Below are 18315 nucleotides of genomic sequence, written 5' to 3'. Positions count from 1 at the left end.
GAGAGCCTGTGACAGCCCCTTAACTTTATCAACACCATTGCACCCTGAAGATTACAGCAGCAGGTGTGGGGGATGCAAGGACATTTCACTGAACAAAAGAGGAATCGGCACAAGGGACTATTTGTTACTATTGTGACTGTTAGTTATGTCCCTTGTGCTGATATATATTTGTTTTATATTTGTTTTGCTACACTATACAGGCTTTATCCTCTCCAAGTCAAAATGAAAAGTTTATTTTGGTCCCCCCTCCTTCACAGCAGCATGTACTCACTTTTACTTCACCACTCCTTTTAGTTTGTTTAGCTGCCAGCATTTTAGGTATGGGCAAGAATATAACTCCTTTCAGCAGTGGGGCCCAGAGCTGTCACATGGGAACAGAGAAAGGAGCCCATTGCTTGCTTTTCCTTGCCATAGCAGCTGAAAAGTAGGGGAGCAAAGAAAGGTGAGCACATGTTGCTGGTGGGGAGAGCTAAGTGAACCTTTAGGCTGGGTTCACACCTATGTGAATTGGATGCGAGTTTCCCTGCATCCAATTCGCATAGCAGGAGAATGTGACAGGCTCTCTATGAAGGCAGTTCACATATCTCTGGGGCGGCTGCGGAGTGCATCGCACAGACCTGCTATGTATCTTTGGCTCCGTTTCAGGGCCAATTCAGGCAAAGATTCGGTCCTGCTTCGTCCCTGAACCGGAGAATGGGGACGCATAGCGTTCCAGTGTGAACTGAGCCTTAGCCATGCAAGGATAACTAAAAGGAAAGTTTCACTTTAATACATCCATATCGCATTAAATTGTTTTTTATTTTTTTGTTTTAACATTTTTTGGTAGACTTTGACATGTGTGCCTTCAGTAAAAAAAAAAAAAAAAAAAAAGTTTGCATGCTGCCTGTAAATTTTAATATCTGTCATGCTTTTGTTTGCTTACAGAACAAATCTGCTTTAGCCTTCATTGAAGACTCTAAAGCCAGGGTGACCGCATATGAGAAAGAGGTATGTAGTTATCCAAGCTACCGATGACTCAAAAAAAAAAAAACTGTATTTTATGGCAATCGGGTCAGCTGAACATTCCATAGGCTTTTCAGAGCTTTGCTCTCTAAGGGTAGCCAAAGGTATTGTCATATATGTGGGCTTGTATGCAATCTTGAAATTGTGTTCATGTAAAGCAAAGATTCATTAAACCCGCCATGGAAACTGCCATCTTGGCCTCTGTTTAACCACTTTAATACAGGGCATTTTCAGCTTTCAGCGCTGTAACATTTTGAATGACAATTGCGCGGTCATGCAACACTGTACCCAAATGAAATTTTTATCATTTTGGGTTTTTTTTTTTCCCCACAAATAGATTCTTTTGGTGGTATTTAATTGCCTCTGCGGTTTTTATTTTTGCGCTACAAACAAAAAAGAGCGAAAATTTTTTACTATAATATCCCTAATTTCTTTTTCTTTTTTTTTTCTTTTTTTTTTTTTTAAAAAAACTTTTTTTTTTTTTTCTCAGTTTTTAGGCCGATATGTATTCTACATATTTTTGGTAAAAAAATTGCAATAAGCGTATAGTGATTGGTTTGCGCAAAAGTAATAGCGCTTACAAACTAGGTTATTGATTTATGGCATTTTTATAAAAAAAAAAAATGTCTTTATCGTACATCATGGGACACAAAGCCTAAGTAATTACTTAATGGGTTATGGGCCACCTTCAGGTGTTGACACTGGTATACCCAATCAGGGAAGTTCACTCCCTATATAACCCCTCCTCCTTCCAGGAGCACATCAGTTTTTTCGCCAGTGTCTAAGGTGTTGATGTGAAGATGTGCTCTGAGGAGCTCCCGGAGGGATCCATGCTGTATTTAAAAAAAACCTCCACAACTGGAACCATCCACGCCATAGGATGATACCCGGGCCCCTCATAGAAGAACGAGGTTTTGCCTGTAACGCTTCTCTTTGAGGGCTGGACTCTAGGAACCAGGACTCTTTTTGGTCTTGCTACATTACCTAAAGTTGTCCTGAGGGGTGCTATACAGGTCCAAAGGAGTGGAACCTTTATTGAGGGACCCGGACTTTGAAGGTTTAACTACGCTGCCTGCCGTGATGGGTGAAGTTTGGATTTGTCTGTTTTCAGCAATATCCTGCAGCGAGGAAAAGGTAAGAGAAAAGCTTAGGAACTGCAAAGTCCACCTATGCCTTTTCTTTCAATATGTAACATTGTAATGCCTTAAAGTCTCCTCTAGAGGGAGTAAGACTACACATACCCTTTCAATCTGTGCTACAACAGCATGGGTGTCCTAGCAGCTGGAGGGGGTTCTTTAGTCCTCTCCCCCCAATTGGGGAAGCTGAGTGGCGGGGGGTACATGTACTGTGAAGGTACAATTACATCCTGTAAGAAGTGGGCAGTGTGATATTCTCAGTATGACAGCACACTTGTAATAACCTCAAACTGCTTTTGTGCTTAGCACTATGGCTTCCAAGGTTACTACTAAGGCACCAAAAGTTCCACCCCCAGGCGCTGGGAACTCCAGTCATGCCTCCACACTGTCATCCTCTCCGGAGATACCGGATATGGCAAGCCAGGGTGAACCTTTGGAACCAATTGGTGGTGCAACTGCTTTCACACTTCAGCCCCTGTATACGTGACTGAAGATGCATGTTCCTCTGCCCTGCAGGGCTTAGAAGGAATATTAGCGGCTTTAATCGCATCCTTCATCCAAGCGGATAGGAAGCGTGCTAGATCCCCCTTCCCCACCTCAAACCCTTTTTATCAAGGGAACAGTGGGCACAGGATGAGGTATTTTCCGCAGGCGATCATGTAGAAAAACAAGACGATTTTTCCTCTGTGGAGGAAACAACAGTTGATGAACCTTGTGCAACCTCGCAATCGGAGAGATTGATGGTACAAACTCTTAAGAAGATGGTTCGTTCCACTTTTCATACTACCCCTAACAGAGTCAGCTGAAAGTTCGGTCCCTTCCTTGGGTTCTTTAAAACCTTTACAACCTTTTCATGCATTACTAGAAAAGCTTATATATGCTGAATAGGATCATCTGGATAAGCATTTTCTCCCTCCAAAGAGTTTCTCAGTTATCTATCCCATGGAGGAGAAATTCACAAAAGATGGAAAGTACCAGCAGTAGACGCGATTTCCAGCTTCAATAAAAATTTAACTTGTCCAGTAGACAATGCACAAATGCTTAAGGATCCAACAGATAAGTTGGAATTTTTGGTAAAATCCTTTTTTTCCTGGCAGGTGCCGTCGCTGCAGTAGGCATCTGTCAGTCCCTAAAGGACCGGTTCAAAGAGGCCCTTAGGGAGGTCCCTGCACAACAGGCTTGTGAGTTAGCAGAACTACCAAAGGCGCTATGTTTTGCCATAGACGCCATAAAAGACTCTATCCACCAAGCGTGTCCCGCCTTGCGCTTGTGCTAAAACACCTTTTTGCACCCTGTAAAAAAGCTTCTGACTAGTTTCCCTTTTCATGGGGAGCGACTATTTGAGGAGACTGTTGATCAAATACATCCAAATGATTTCTAGCAGGAAAGGTACTCTTTTGCCCAAAAGAAGGTATAAACGGACTCCTTCCCCTGCGCCAGGGGCAGCTGCCTCTAGGCGGTGGCGATGGCCTCCACCGTCAAATTCTAGAGGAGAAAACATTCAGCCCCTGTATACATAATTGAAAATGCATTTTTTCCTCTGCCCTGCAGGGCCTAGAAGGAAAATTATTGACTTTAATCGCATCTGCTAACCAAGGATAGGAAGCGTGTTAGATCCCCCTCCCCCACCTTAGATCCCTTATCAAGGGAACAGTGGGTAGAGGATGAGGGGGGTTACCCTCAGGTGATCAGGAAGAAGGGCAAACCGATTACTCCTCCTCTGCGGAGGAGCCTCTTTCAAGCTACCTCTAGTAGAGTCAGCCGATAGTTCTGTTTTTTCTTAGGTTCCTTTAAAACCTTCACTGCCTTTTTCATGCGTTTCCTGTACATGTACAGATCCACGCAGAAATTCAATAGATCCATTCTAGATCTAAAAGAATCTAAATCAGTTCCTGAAGATCCGTTCCTTTCTATGGAGTCGATCAGGTCAGTAGTTTCTATCCTACAAGAAGGAAAACTTCTGGCGTTTATCCGCATCAGGGATGCATGTCCATATATTTCCCGCTCACCAAAAGTTTCTGCGTTTCGAAGTAGAACAGCAGCATTTCAGTTGTAGCCTTGCCTTCGGGCCAGCTACAGCACCCTGAGTGTTCACAAAAGTGCTAGCCCCACCTCCTAGCCATGTTAAGGGCACAGGGCATAAACTTGGTCTTGGCATACCTAGACAATCTATTGCTATTACAATCAATGCTAATAGACCTATTGGTGTTCGGAGTAAGGTGTACGCATTACAACCAGTTACCTGAAAAGTTTTGGGTTGCGTTCTCAACCTAGAGAAGTCTCCCTTTAAAAAAAGCTAAAAAAAGCTGCAGTATTTGGGTCCGATCATAGATACAGCTCAGAAAAAGGTGTTCTTGCCCAGGCAAAAAACAACTCCATAAGAGTTGGTGCGGATGGTCAGGTCAAAAGGAGATCCCTTCATTCGCATGAGGTTGTTAGGAAAGATGGTGGCTTCATTCAAAGCAGTTCCCTATGCCCAGTTCCATTCGAGACTGTTGCAAACAGTATTCTATTTGCTTGGAACAAAACGATCCAAGCTTTGGACTTGCCAATGTGGCTGTCCCCAAGGGTGTCCCAAAGCCTCAATTGGTGGTTACTAAAGAATCTGCTAAAAGGTAAATCCTTCAGACCAGTTATCTGGAAGGTGGTAACGACAGAAAAAAGGCCACTGTCCAAGGACAGTGTTCAAGAACCGAAAAAGAGCCTTGCCCATCAACATACTAGAGGTTCGGCCAGTGCGTCTGGCTCTAAAAGCCTGGACTTCCAGGTTAAGAGATTGTCCTGTCAGGATCCAATCCATCAATACCACGGCTGTGGCCTATATCAATCACCAAAGGGGGCACCAAGAGTCTCTCAGCTCAGAGAGAGGTGAACCATATTCTAACTTGGGCAGAAAGAAATATTCCGTGCCTATCGGCAGTCTTCATTCCGGGAGTAGAGAATTGGCAGGCGGACTACTTGTTGCCAGCAGATTATTCCCAGGGGAATGGTTTCTTCACCCTGACCATATTTTCGTGCTGTTTGTCAAAGATGGGGGACTCTGGATGTAGATCTTGTAGCGTTCAACATAGTTAGTCAACTTTGTGTCCAGAACAAAGGATCCATTCGCATGCAGAACAGATGCGTTGGTGATACCGTGAGATCAGTTCTCACTGATCTATGTATTTCCCCCTATTCAATTGCTGCCTCGACTTCTTTGCAGGATCAAGCTGGAAAGAAAACCAGTAATTCTGGCAGCACCAGCATGGCCCAGAAGGTCATGGTATGCAGAAATCGTAAAGATGGCAGTGGGGGGTCCGTGGTCCCTTCCACTAAGGCCAGACCTGCTCTCACAGGGGTCGATATTCCATCCTACTTTACGAACGCTAAATTTAATTGCCTGGCTATTGAAACCTACATTCTGAAGAAACGTGGGCTTTCCGGGTCAGTTATCTCTACTTTGATTTAATGCAAGGAAACCAGCTTCCAGAACTATACATTAGAGTCTGGAAGGCTTATGTTTCCTGCTGTGAATCCAAGGGTTGGCACCCTCGGAGATATATCATAGGCAGAATTCTTGCCTTTTCTACAGTTAGGCGTAGAGATGAAGTTGGCCTTGAGTACTATTAAGAGCCAAGTCTCAGCCTTATCAATTTTATTTCAAAGACTGCTTTCTACGCATTCTTAGTCCAGGGTTTTATGCAAGGGGTGATGTGGATTAATCCGTTAATTAAATCACCTTTAAGCCCTTGGGACTTGAACTTAGTTTTGTCAGTGTTACAAAAACAGCCATTTGAACCGATACAGCATATTCCCTTAGTCCTTCTGACAAGGAAGCTGGTATTTTTGGTTGCTATATCCTCAGCAAGGAGGGTTTCGGAATTGGCTGCTCTTTCTTGTAAAGAGCCATATTTGATTATTCATGAGGACAGAGTGGTGTTATGCCCTCGTCCATGCTTTTTGCCAAAAGCGGTTTCAGGTTTTCACCTGAACCAAGATATTGTCCTGCCATCGTTTTTTTTTTTCCAAAACCATGTTCCAGGGAAGAAAAGTCACTACATTGTCTTGATGTGGTGAGAGCAGTGAGAATCTATTTAAAGACAACTGCTCAGATTCTTAAGAGTGATGTCTTATTTATTCTGCAAGAGGGTCCTAAGAAAGGACAGGCAGCGTCGAAATCCACTGTCGCTAACTGTATTCGGCAAGTTATAATTCAAACTTATAATTTTAAGGAGTAAGATTCCCCCTTTTCAAGTTAAGGCACACTCTACCAGGGCGGTTAGTCCTTCTTGGTCAGTGCGTCACCAGGCCTCCATGGCTCAGATCTGTAAGGTCGCAACTTGGTCTTCAGTGCATACATTCACAAAAATTTTATCAGGTGGATGTAAGGAGGTATGAGGATATTGCCTTTGGGCGCAGTGTGCTGCAGGCAGCCGTATAAGTCCTCAAGTCTGGGGGTACCCTGCAGGTTGTCTTTCTCTCCCCTCAAGTAGCATTGCTATGGGACGTCCCAAGTAATCACTTAAGCTCTGTGGCCCATGATGTACGATAAAGAAAATAGGATTTTTTTTATTACAGCTTGCCTGTAAAATCCTTTTATTGGAGTACATCATGGGACACAGGTGTCCCCCCCCCCCCCCCCCCTCTTTTTTGGGATTTAAGTATATTGCTTTGCTACAAAAAACTGATGTGCTCCTGGAAGGAGGAGGGGTTACATAGGGAGTGAACTTCCTTGATTGGATATACCAGTGTCAACACCTGATGGTGGCCCATAACCCATTAATTACTTAGGCTCTGTGTCCCATGATGTACTCCCACAAGAAAAGGATTTTACAGGTAAGCTGTAATGAAAATCCTATTTTTTTACTAGTAATGGAGGTGATCTGCAATTTTTTTTTTTTTTTTTTTTTTTTTTTCTTCTTCTTCTTCTAAGGTATGCGACAGTTCGAAGGTTACATTTTAAGTGTTCACAGTTGTGGCATAACTGAATGAGAGTCCATTCATACTTGTGCAAATTGTTGTGCGACTTTGGGGTCCGAAGCTGCATGAGAAGACGCCAAAGTGTGAATGGACTCTTATTCAGTTATGCCACAACTCTGAGCACTTAAATGTAACCCTCAAACAGCATGTTTCTCTATGATAACCATTCATAACTGTGCGACTTTAAATTCTGCACTGCACTGCTTTGGTCCGACTGTCTTGTGACTTGAGGTCCATAGACTTCAATGTAAACCCTTAAAAGTTGCAAGAAAGTTGCACCTGCATAATATAGATGCGATTTTATGTGCGATTTGTGAAAAGAATTCTGGCAATTAAGATTGAAAAAAAAAGGCATTACTTTGAGAGGATGGAGACCCTCCTGGCACATGAATTGGATACATATGAAAAATGCCGTCGGGTATGGGCCCCCTGGAGGACTCATAGGGAGTCATTACCCCCCCCCCCCCCCCCCCCCCGAAGTCATGACTGACATGGGGGAATGAAATCGGGCGAGTTCGCCTGATTTCATTCCCGCAGTCAGTATGAACCAGGGCTCACTGTTCCTTTTTTGTTTTCCAGCAGTCCATCCATCAGGCTTTCTGACCATTATGAGGCAAGGGTAGCGGAGAGAGGTTGGCATAGCACTCCAGCGCTCTAACTGATATTTACAGATTAGCGTATTCCAACTTATTGGGATCTGGGAGGTGCAGTTCCAACTTCCCTTTGCCACTTTGGTTTCTGCTGGAAGCCTACAGGGTTGGTTTATAACAAACCTGTCTTGAGATAAATGTGTAGGCTAATGTGTTGATTGGCTAAGGGTATTTTATTTCTGGTGTGGTCTGTTCCCAGATGGGACGTTTTCTACTGTTTTCCTGTGACAGATATGACTTAATTGTGTGTGGGGTTTTTTTTTTTGTACGCAGCTTGCAAAGTTTAAGAACATGATTCCGTTTGATCAGATGACAGTTGAAGATGTAGTGGAAGCTTTCCCTGAAGCCAAGCTGGATAAAGAGAAATATCCCTACTGGCCACACAAGCCCATTAATGAACTTTAAGAAGCACAGAAACACCAATTTATCTGTCAATAAATCCTCTGTAAAGATTGTTTTCTTGAGTTCTTTTGTTGTAGTTTGTAACTATGATTGACTAAAGATTTTGGTTTGCTGGTAAGGAAAAACCTTGTGAGGGTATAAATACGTTATTGATCCCTTTAAATCAGCTCCCAGGTGTCTTCTATACAGGTAATGACCCCTTTAAAGGGAGTCCTCCAAATCTCAGCTTGTTACCTGTATAAAAGACACCTGGCCACAGAAGCAATCAATCAGATTCCAATATCTCCACCATGACCAAGACCAAAGAGCTGTCCAAGAATGTCAGGGACAAGATTGTAGACCTACACAAGGCTGGAATAGGCAACAAGACCACTGCCAAGCAGCTTGGTGAGAGGGAGACAACAGTTGGTGCGATTATTCGCAAATAGAGGAAACAAAATAACTGTCAAAGCTCTTTCCATTTGGGGCTCCATGCAAGATCTCACCTTTCAATGATCATGAGAATGGTGAGGAATCAGCCCAGAACTACACGAGAGAATCTTGTCAATGATCTCAAGGCAGCTGGAACCATAGTCACCAAGAAAACAATTGGTAACACACTACGCTGTGAAGGACTGAAATCCTGCAGTGCCCGCAAGGTCTCCCTGCTCAAGAAAGCACATGTACAGGCCCGTCTGAAGTTTGCCAATGAATATCTGAATGATTCAGAAGAGAACTGGGTGAACGTGTTGTGGTCAGATGAGACCACAATCAAGCTCTTTGGCATCAACTCAACATGTTTGGAGGAGGAGGAATGCTGCCTATGACCCCAAGAACACCATCCCCACTGTCAAACGTGGAGGTGGAAACATGCTTTGGGGGTGTTTTTCTGCTAAGGGGACGGGGCAATGTACCATCAAAGCTTGGGTGGGAACCTCTTTCCCCTTAGCCAGTGCATTGACAATGGGTCGTAGATGGGTATTCCAGCATGACAATGACCCAAAATACACAGCCAAGCCACTAAAGAAGTGGCTCAAGAAGAAGCATATTAAGATCCTGGAGTGGCCAAGCCAGTCTCCAGACCTTAATCCCATAGAAAATATGTGGAGGGAGCTGAAGGTTTGAGTTACCAAACGTCAGCCTCAACCTTAAAGCGGCATTCCAGCCACAACTTTTTTCCCCCCGTTTGTCTTTCAGGACAGCCACCATAGAGACACTGGCTCCTCCCCTCTCAGGAAACACTGCCTTTCAATTCCAGATTTACCATACCGCCGGCCCCTCAGAGATGTCTCCCCTCCAGAGGAAACACCATAACTAAGGAAACTGGGCTAAACAGCCGGGGGGCTGAGGCCAGGCATACATGAGAAGGGGAGACGGTCTCTCTATACTGGTGGCTAGGGGGCCCGGGTTGGTGGCATTCGGCTCACCCCAGCTTCTCCTGGGGAAGGAGAAAGACTGGGGAAGTCTGCTTCTCTTCCGCCCAGGGGGCTGCTGCGGGAGGTGCACCAGATCCCCCCCTGCAAAGCAGCCAGCGTTGGAGCTAGAGGCTGGGCCAGACAACAGGTAACGTCAGTTCCAGTGGGGGCGGGCACTTTGGCGCCGCGGCTTACAAGAACGAACCGAGCGTTCGGCTGGTGCGACCTGTTCGTTCGCAGTGCAGACAGCGGTAGTCGGCACGTTCGACCATCCATCCTCAGCGGGACATGTCTGAGGCAGAGGCTTCATGGACCGCTCCTGGAGAGAACCGCACCAGCCACTCTAAGGTAAGAGGAACCCTGGGGCGGTGTTGCCTTACCTATCTCGGTTTGCTCCACGGGTGTTTCCCCTTCCTGGTTGTCGTGGGGAAGGGGAGTGCGTCTGGGCCCCTGGTGGTGGTTGGTCAGGGGGGAGGGGGGCGGGGGTCACTCCCGGTGGTCCTCCTGTGGTAGCGCTGGTGGGCGTAAACATTTACGGCTGCTTTCTCTTTCAGAAAGCCACATACAAAAACATGTGGACCCACGGTTCTAAGAAGAAATGTCCCGCATGCAAAGTTACCTTGGGAGATTCCTGGACCAAGGCGCTCTGTAAGGAGTGCCTTGATTGGTTAGTGAGGGAGCAGGCGGCGTCCGTCAAGGAGCTTTCTAGCACCTTTCAGTCGTTCAAGGCACTCTTTTCTAGTTTCCAGTTGCTGCAGCCCCGGAGCAATCCTCCACCAGTGTTACACCTAGTCCAATGGATACTCCCTCTGTTAGTGGAGAGAGACCACGGGACTCCAGAGAGGAAATTGAGGAGGAGCCAGACAGTGCCGCTTCTGACTCCCAAGGGGAGTCTAATGGAGAGGGAGTGAATGGGGAATCCACAAGAACCTCTCATTCTAAACTTTCCCTTGATGAAGAGGAGGATCTCTTAGGAGCTATCCACACCACTTTGGGAATACAAGAGAAAAAGAAGTACCCTGATTTCACAATCGATAAAGTGAATGGATGCAAATAAATGCATCAAAAACCTATAAGGGAACACATATCCCTAGATATATGTTGATGAAAGAAATAAAAATAACATTAAATAGTGTCTGTGTTAATCCAGCTGAGGTCTAAATGTCCAATCAAATGCCTTTGATGAACTTGCTTGTATTTCAGTTATCACAGATGCATGATGAATTACATTTGCACGGTGATGATTCACATAAAAAGAAAAACCATCATTGCAGTGTTTTTAAATGCTACAAAACTGGGCAATCAATGTAATCCACTCACACATTCGCAGTAGCTGAATCGCTTTTGTTACAATGGTCAGACAGCTTCAAACACCAGAAAAAAATGTGTGAGCTGCAACCAACCAATTAGTGCTGTGACACCGTTGCTACAAATCAATATAAAAAATGTTGGTGCGCTTATCCAACTCTCTCCATCTGTTGGAGTGGTGCTTGTATATAAAATCCTAAACCGTAAAAAATACCCTGATATCAAAATCGGTAAAGTGAATAAATGCAAATAAATATATCAATCAATAAAGTGAATGGATACAAATAAATGCATCAAAAAACCTATAAGGGAACCCATGCCCCTAGATGTATGTTGATGAAAGAAATAAAAATAAAAAAAACATTAAATAGTGTCTGTCTGTGTTAATCCAGCTGAGGTCTAAATGTTCAATCAAATGCCTTTGATGAACTTGCTTGTATTTCAATTATCACAGATAAGAGTTGCATGATGAATTACATTTGCAAGGTGATGATTCACATAAAGATAAAAGAAAAACCATCATTGCGCAGTGTTTTTAAATGCTACAAAACTGGGCAATCAATGTAATCCACTCACACATTCACAGTAGCTGAATCGCTTTTGTTACAATGATCAGACAGCTTCACCGCTCATACAGCTATTGCTGTGTTTGCCGAACACTATGCGATGAGGTCACTGACTCCTATTCCCCACACGTATCATCACATGTCACGTGACTTTCTCAAGGGTACCCTTGAGTGCATTTATTTGTATCCATTGACTTTATTGATATATTTATTTGCACTTATTCACTTTACTGATTGTGATATCAGGGTATTTTATATGGTTTAGGATTTTATATACATGCACCACTCCAACAGATGGGGAGAGTTTGATAAGTGCACCAACATATTTTATATTGATTTGTAGCAACGGTGTCACAGCACTAATTGGTTGGTTGCAGCTCACAAATTTTTTCTGGTGTTTTGTTATTTTATAGAGAATCCACATCAGTGCTTCAGTTTTCTTTTTTCACAAGAGAAAAAGAAGGCGTTATCGCTCCGTGACCAGATGTACCAGGGTCTGGGGGAACAGAAAAGGAGGGTGTTCTTGGTCCATGATGTTTTGGTCGAAGCCATCAAAAAGGAATGGCAAGATCCCGACAGGAAACCTTTCTTTTCAAGGGCTCTGAAACGAAGATTTCCCTTTGCGGACGAGGAGGCTCTAGTCTGGAATAAATCTCCCAGGCTAGATGCAGCTTTTTCACAGGTTTCCAGACATACGGACCTGGCCTTCGAGGACATGGGGGCTCTTTCAGACCCCATGGACAGAAGGAAGAAGGATGGACTCGCTCTTGAAGTCCTGGGATGCACTGGATCAGAGCTGGCATTTCTCCAGGTGTTATGTCTCTTCCCCCCCCTGTACTGATTCCAGCAGTACTGAGAAAGTTTCAGTTGGAAAACACAACCCTCATTCTGATCGCGCCACACTGGGCCAGGAGGCCGTGGTTCTCCTTCTTGATGGGTCTGGCTGTGGAACCACTCTGGATTCTGCTTATCCAGGTGGATCTTCTTTCTCAGGGGCCGATCTGTTGTCCCCAGGTGGAGCAGTGGAATCTCGCAGCGTGGCTACTGGGGAGGAGTTGCTGAAGGGCAAAGGCTTCTCAAATCGTTTAGTGGCGACTCTCCTAAGTTGCAGAAAAGAGAGATTCAAGCTATCTACTTAAAGCTGTGGAGACGCTTCAATAGTTGGTGCACAGAAAGCTCCTTCTATGTACGCAGTTCTGTAGCGGTATTGGAATTTCTGCAGTCAGGAGCGGACAAAGGGTTTGCCCGTAGCACCTTGAAAGGACAGATATCCGCCCTGGGCGTTTTCCTGGAAAAGCCGCTAGTAATAGATCCTTTAGATAGCTAGGTTTTTCACAGCCTTAGGCAGACAGAGACCAGTCAGAATCCCCCCCTTCCCTGTGTGGGATCTTTCTTTAGTTTTACAGGCCCTTACAGGGGAACCTTTTGAGCCACTGGGTTCCTGTCCATTAAAATTGGTCACCCTCAAAACGGTCTTTTTGGTGGCGATCACCACGGCAAGGAGAGTGAGTGAACTCGAAGCCCTCTCTATTAGGGCACCTCTTTTTCAGGTTTTCCCGGGCCGTTTGATTTTTAAAAAAGGTGGCCAAGAAATTATTTTACCTACCTTCTGTTCGAATCCTGTGAGGGAATGGGAACATATTTTTTCATAAATTGGATGTTAAAAGGTGTGTCCCACAGTACTTAGTACAAAACAATTTAGGAAATCTGATTCCTTTTTTGTGTTATTTTCAGGGGCTAAGAAAGGGTCTAGAGCCTCTAGACCAGGGGTCTCAAACTGGTGGTCCTCCAGCTGTTGCAAAACTACAAGTCCCATGAGGCATTGCAAGGCTCACAGTTACAAGCATGACTCCCACAGGAAGAGGCATGATGGGACTTGTAGTCTTGCAACAGCTGGAGGGCCGCCAGTTTGAGACCCCTGCTCTAGACGTACGATAGCCAGATAGTTAAGGTTGGGCATTGGTCAGGCTTATGTGATGGGGGGGGGGGGGGGTTGGAGCCCCCGGAGGGTTATTAAGGCATATTCCACCAGGGCAGTGGTGACTTCTCAAGCAGAGGTGGGCTGGTGCTTCTCCAGAACAAATCTGTAGGCCTGCAACGTGGTCCAGTTTTGCCACGTTCATGAAGCACTACAGGTTGGACCTGCTGTCAGCCAAAGACCAGGCCTTTGGGCATAAAATGCTGCAGGCATTAGTCCTACCCTAAGGTAGGTCGCTTATCCTACCCTACCCTAAGGTGCTCACTTATCCTCTCTATGGTGGCTGTCCTGAAAGACGAACGGGGGAAAAAACAGAGTTACTTACCGGTAACATCCTTTTCCAGGAGTCTTTCCGGACAGCACCGGTACCAAATTGTTAGGCATCTATGAGAACTCATTGCATGAGATCATCAAGTACGATAAAGGTTAGTATGACATATTCTTGTGTCTCCCCAGCTGGCCGGTGGTACTCTTGAAGAACTGAGGGGACAGCGAAAGGCGGTCTTTCCTGAGAGGGGAGGAGCCAGTGTCTCTCTATGGTGGCTGTCCTGAAAGACTCCTGGAAAAGGATGTTACCGGTAAGTAACTCCGTTTTTGTTTTGTTTTTTTTAAGTCTGCAGCTTCAAATACTGTAGCTGCTGACTTTTAATCAGAACACTTACCTGGCCAGGGAGTACACAATGTCAACTAAGCAACACTGGCCGTGGAGCCTTCAGGCTTCACAGCTGGTTTCCTACTGCGCATGCGCGAGTCGCTTTCTAAATGGCCACCTCGTCTTCTGAGATACACACAGGTCCCAGACGGCAGCGATGGGGAAGGAAGAGGGCTTGCCGCAGAAGAGTTAATGACGTACTTCGCCGTGGCCCAGCTGGGACGAAAGTACGCCTTTTGTCATTCATGAAAAGTAGAGAGAGAAAATTAAAGAAATATATAAATATAATAAATATATATATATATATATATAAATATAATCGTATAATTTTCTACAAAAACGAGGGGTGATCTTCGGTTTAAGACCTTCTTGTAAAGTTGGGTGCAAACCTGGTGGCCAACTACAAGAAATGTCTGACCTCTGTGACTGCCAACAAGGGTTTTGCCACCCAGTGCTAAGGCATGTCTTGTGAAGGGGTCAAATACTTATTACACTCCTTAAAATGCAAATCAATTTATACATTTTTTAAAATGTGTTTTTCTGGATGTTTTTGTTGTTCTGTCTCACTGTTAAAACTATAGGCTGTTCATTTCTTTGTCAGTGGGCAAACGTACAAATTAACGGGGGATCAAATACTTTTTTCCCCCTCACTGTAATCTTCAGCCATTAAATATATTTTTTAAAACCTGTTAGTAAAATGCAAAAACGACTCTGGCAGCAAAAGGGTTAATATCACTTTAATACAGTACTCCACAACCCACAGCATTAGTGGGCACACATTTTCTAGTTATTCCATGTTACAGATTCAATATTATAGAGCTATGTTCTTTTATGGTAAAAAAATGTTTAAAAGGATGTTAACTTTTAGTGAATTTGTCCTTTTATTCTTTTATCACTTGCCACCTCACCCCAGTAAGTATAGTCTCTGTTTTATTGGCGCAATATATTTTGAGATTGACAAAAAGAATTAGATTTCTAGTATGTTTGCACAAATTTTAAAAAAATGGCTCTGGTAGCAAAGGGGTTAACACAGAAGCAAAAAAAATGGTCTTCTCACATTCTAGTTATCAGTATATTATGTTTATTGAACAGTAGCAACCAAAACCAAAATTAAAGCACCCCCCCCCCCCCCCCCCTTGGTTTAGTCATAAAAGTTTACGTGGTCCATTTGATGACTATTGTTACAAAAAATGCAGCAACTACCACAAGATGACTGTAATACAGCCACACCTCCAGTCTCTCCTGTGTATCTTCCCGTTTTGCATCCAGCTTTTCCTTGTTCTGCAGCGACACGATGTGCGCTTTTATTAACTGTACATCTTGAAGCATCCTTTCCAATACAGAACAAGTATGATCCCCATCTATCAGCTCTTCATCCACTGGTTGTGCATCCCTGGAGCAACACTTAGGGAAGAGTCCTGGCAAAATACATACACATCTTTTCAGTATGGACATGCATTAACTGCATTGCTCCAATATATCTATTATGCACAACTGTCATGAAGTTGAGGACAACTGTACTGTTGGTACAACTATCCTTTAATCCAGGGATATGCAATTAGCGGACCTCCAGCTGTTGCAAAACTACAAGTCCTATCATGCCTCTGCCTCTGGGTGTCATGCTTGTGGCTGTCAGGGTCTTGCTATGCCTCATGGGACTTGTAGTTCTGCAACAGCTGGAGGTCCGCTAATTGCATATCCCTGCTTTAATCCATACACCCACCTCCCGGGGTGCTACCCTTCTGGATAAATACATACCTTCCTCCCCAATCCAGTGCTCTTCAAGAAGACTGGACTGCTGAAGGCCCTCATGCAAATGAATGGGGACATGGAGTGCATGTGCCCTCGAAGAAGGACCCAGCGGAGAGGCTTTTTCTGGAAATAGATCAAGGAGGAACACAGTTATTTATCCAGGTGGGGGGCACTCAAGAGAACACTTTGTGAAAGGCTGATTACATGCTTTTTATTATTCTCCCAATTCATGAATTAGAATTCTACACACTGAAGTAAGGAGCTAAATTCTAAAGCACAGCCATATGCTTCATAAATGTGCAGGTTTTGTTTGCACGTTTTACTGTGTTTTTTTTTTTATAAACATTTTTTAATAAAAATAACAAACAGCTTTCCCTGACGACACCCGTGCTTGCTCCCAATTCCCGTTACTGCATCCATTAACACAGACTGTTGGACTCGCCCCCCCACCCCCTCTTTGATTGACAGCAGTGGAAGCCAATCACTTCCTGCTATCAATCTGTTCCATGATGAGAGAAACAGTGGCGGGAGTTTCTGCGCTCATGCACGTCCCTAGATCGGCTGGGCTCAGGTAAGGAAAAGGGGGGGGGCAGCTGCAGCACAGAAGGTTTTTAACCTTAATGCATAAGGCTTTAGAACCACTTTAAGAATCCTTTCACACTGGCTTGTCTGCTTGCTCAGCGGGGGGATCGATCCACTGATCCCCGCTAAGCAGACAGATGACAGGTCTTCTCCGTTCACTCTGCTGAGATGGAGTCCCGCTCTCCTCTATGGGGAGATTGGATGCAAACGAACCGACTGTCTGTTTTCATCTGATCCGCCAGACGGAGGGAAAATGGGATTACCATCCATCTGAACTTCACAGACAGGATCGGATAGCAGTGGGTGTCAGCGGACATGTCACCACTGACATCCACCACTCCATAGGCGTGAATGCTCCGATCAGGTCCGTCTGAAAAACTGACAGTCAGACCTGATGAAAGGGGCCTAAAGTAGGGGTCTTGCCAAAGGAAGGCTTGCTTTACTAATCTGATCTTCAGGGGCTTATTTTAAAAAAAAGTGTTAAATGTGTGAAGTGTTAAAACATGAAAGGTGTGTTAACTAGAACATTTCTTGTTTTCTCTCCCTACAAAACATGTCTTATAGAAAGTTGAAAGCTGTTTGGTTAATAATTTAACAAATGATCACTTCTCATAGATAATAGATTAAAACTTTTAGAAACATGACAAAGTAAATGGCAGGAGATAGGACAGCTACATTTTAAAGCAAACTGGAAGACTACCGAGAGCAGCACAATTAGTCGCAAATCAGACTGCATCTCCGTCAGCAAAGTCTCTGCAACAAGTTTACAGACATGTGCATCTGTCTTCCTGGGCAGCCAAGTGCAACAGTTCTGAGACTTATTACTAGATTATTAGATTTATTACTGAAGTTAAGACCGATCTCCAATTTAAAGAGTTGACTAATAAGTGGACAGTTCGGTTTCATTCAGTCACAAGTTCTACTTTACAGCAGCCAATGGAGGAATGTAGGACCCAAGCTGTAGCCATATAATAAATCTGTCTCACGATGTGTCTCACTGCAACCAGGCTATACTGCCACCTACAGGTGATTAGGACACTGGCAAAAAAAGTAGTATAGACGCTCTGTATGCTCTATCCAAATGGCTGTTTTTTTGCTAGTGTCTTAGGAGCTAGGGTACTTTTTTTTTTTTTTTTAACACTGCTGCTCACCATTTTCATTTTATGGAGATTTTTTCTCAGTGTCTTCAATCAAGGTTCCCCACTACTCCCATGATTGAGTTTTATAGCAGCTATATGGATCAGTATTTCCTCAGCAATTGCTTTGGAGGCCGTACCCATACCCTGTTTGGCCTGGATGTGACACTTGTGCATTGGGCTCTGCATTGTAGCACTTTGCCGACCTTTGTGTACCAAGTTAGTTAGCAGTGCAACACTTTCTGGGTCCAGAGCTGTTGCACAGCCCCAGTTGTGACCATTTCTGTGAAGACTGGTTGGGGGTGAAACACCAGAAGCTAACTTACCGATTGCACCACTGAGCACTTTACAAATTGTATGCCACTGCCGGTTATTACTGCAGTGAAGGTTAAGGATGAAGGATCGAGTGCTGGTTGTGAGTGCTCTGCTCTCTCTTTCCCGCTTCACATTGGGCCTAGTTGCTTAGCGCCACGCAGCACAACATGTCTTCCCAAAGACACACAGAGGACAGTTTAGCTGCCACAGTTGACCTCAGCCCATACTCTTCTAGTGGTTCTGGGGGAATTTACCCTGTGTATCAAGATAGAATCAAGGCCTGTAATCTGGAACTTGAGACCCCTATTGTTATAGGGTTGTTATCTGTGGAGTCTGTTTAGCCTCATTGGGTGGGCCCAAGGCCTTTTCTTTGTCCACAGGTGCTTCCATGTTCACTCTGGACTTCCTAGCTGTTTGTGTCTAGTTACTGGAGCATTCTGCCAGCAGGGATTCTAGAGGCCCTGTGGCGCCATCCCCAGCAGA

The 18315-nt window shown here is 44.5% G+C and overlaps 1 long non-coding RNA gene across 1 annotated transcript; it reads left to right on the top strand.

Annotated features, from left to right (window-relative positions):
* Nucleotides 1-328: 328 nt before the first annotated feature.
* On the top strand, nt 329-8202 carry LOC141121529 (uncharacterized). Its single transcript, XR_012240582.1, has 2 exons — nt 329-987; nt 8021-8202. It is a non-coding gene; the product is annotated as an uncharacterized lncRNA (long non-coding RNA).
* The last annotated feature ends 10113 nt before the right edge of the window (nt 8203-18315 follow it).

Source organism: Aquarana catesbeiana, unplaced genomic scaffold (genome assembly GCF_042186555.1).
Source record: "Aquarana catesbeiana isolate 2022-GZ unplaced genomic scaffold, ASM4218655v1 unanchor22, whole genome shotgun sequence".
In the NCBI taxonomy this organism is placed as follows: Eukaryota; Metazoa; Chordata; class Amphibia; order Anura; family Ranidae; genus Aquarana; species Aquarana catesbeiana.
The sequence above is the reverse complement of the archived record's forward strand: the minus strand, read 5'-3'. Positions and strand labels throughout refer to the sequence as shown.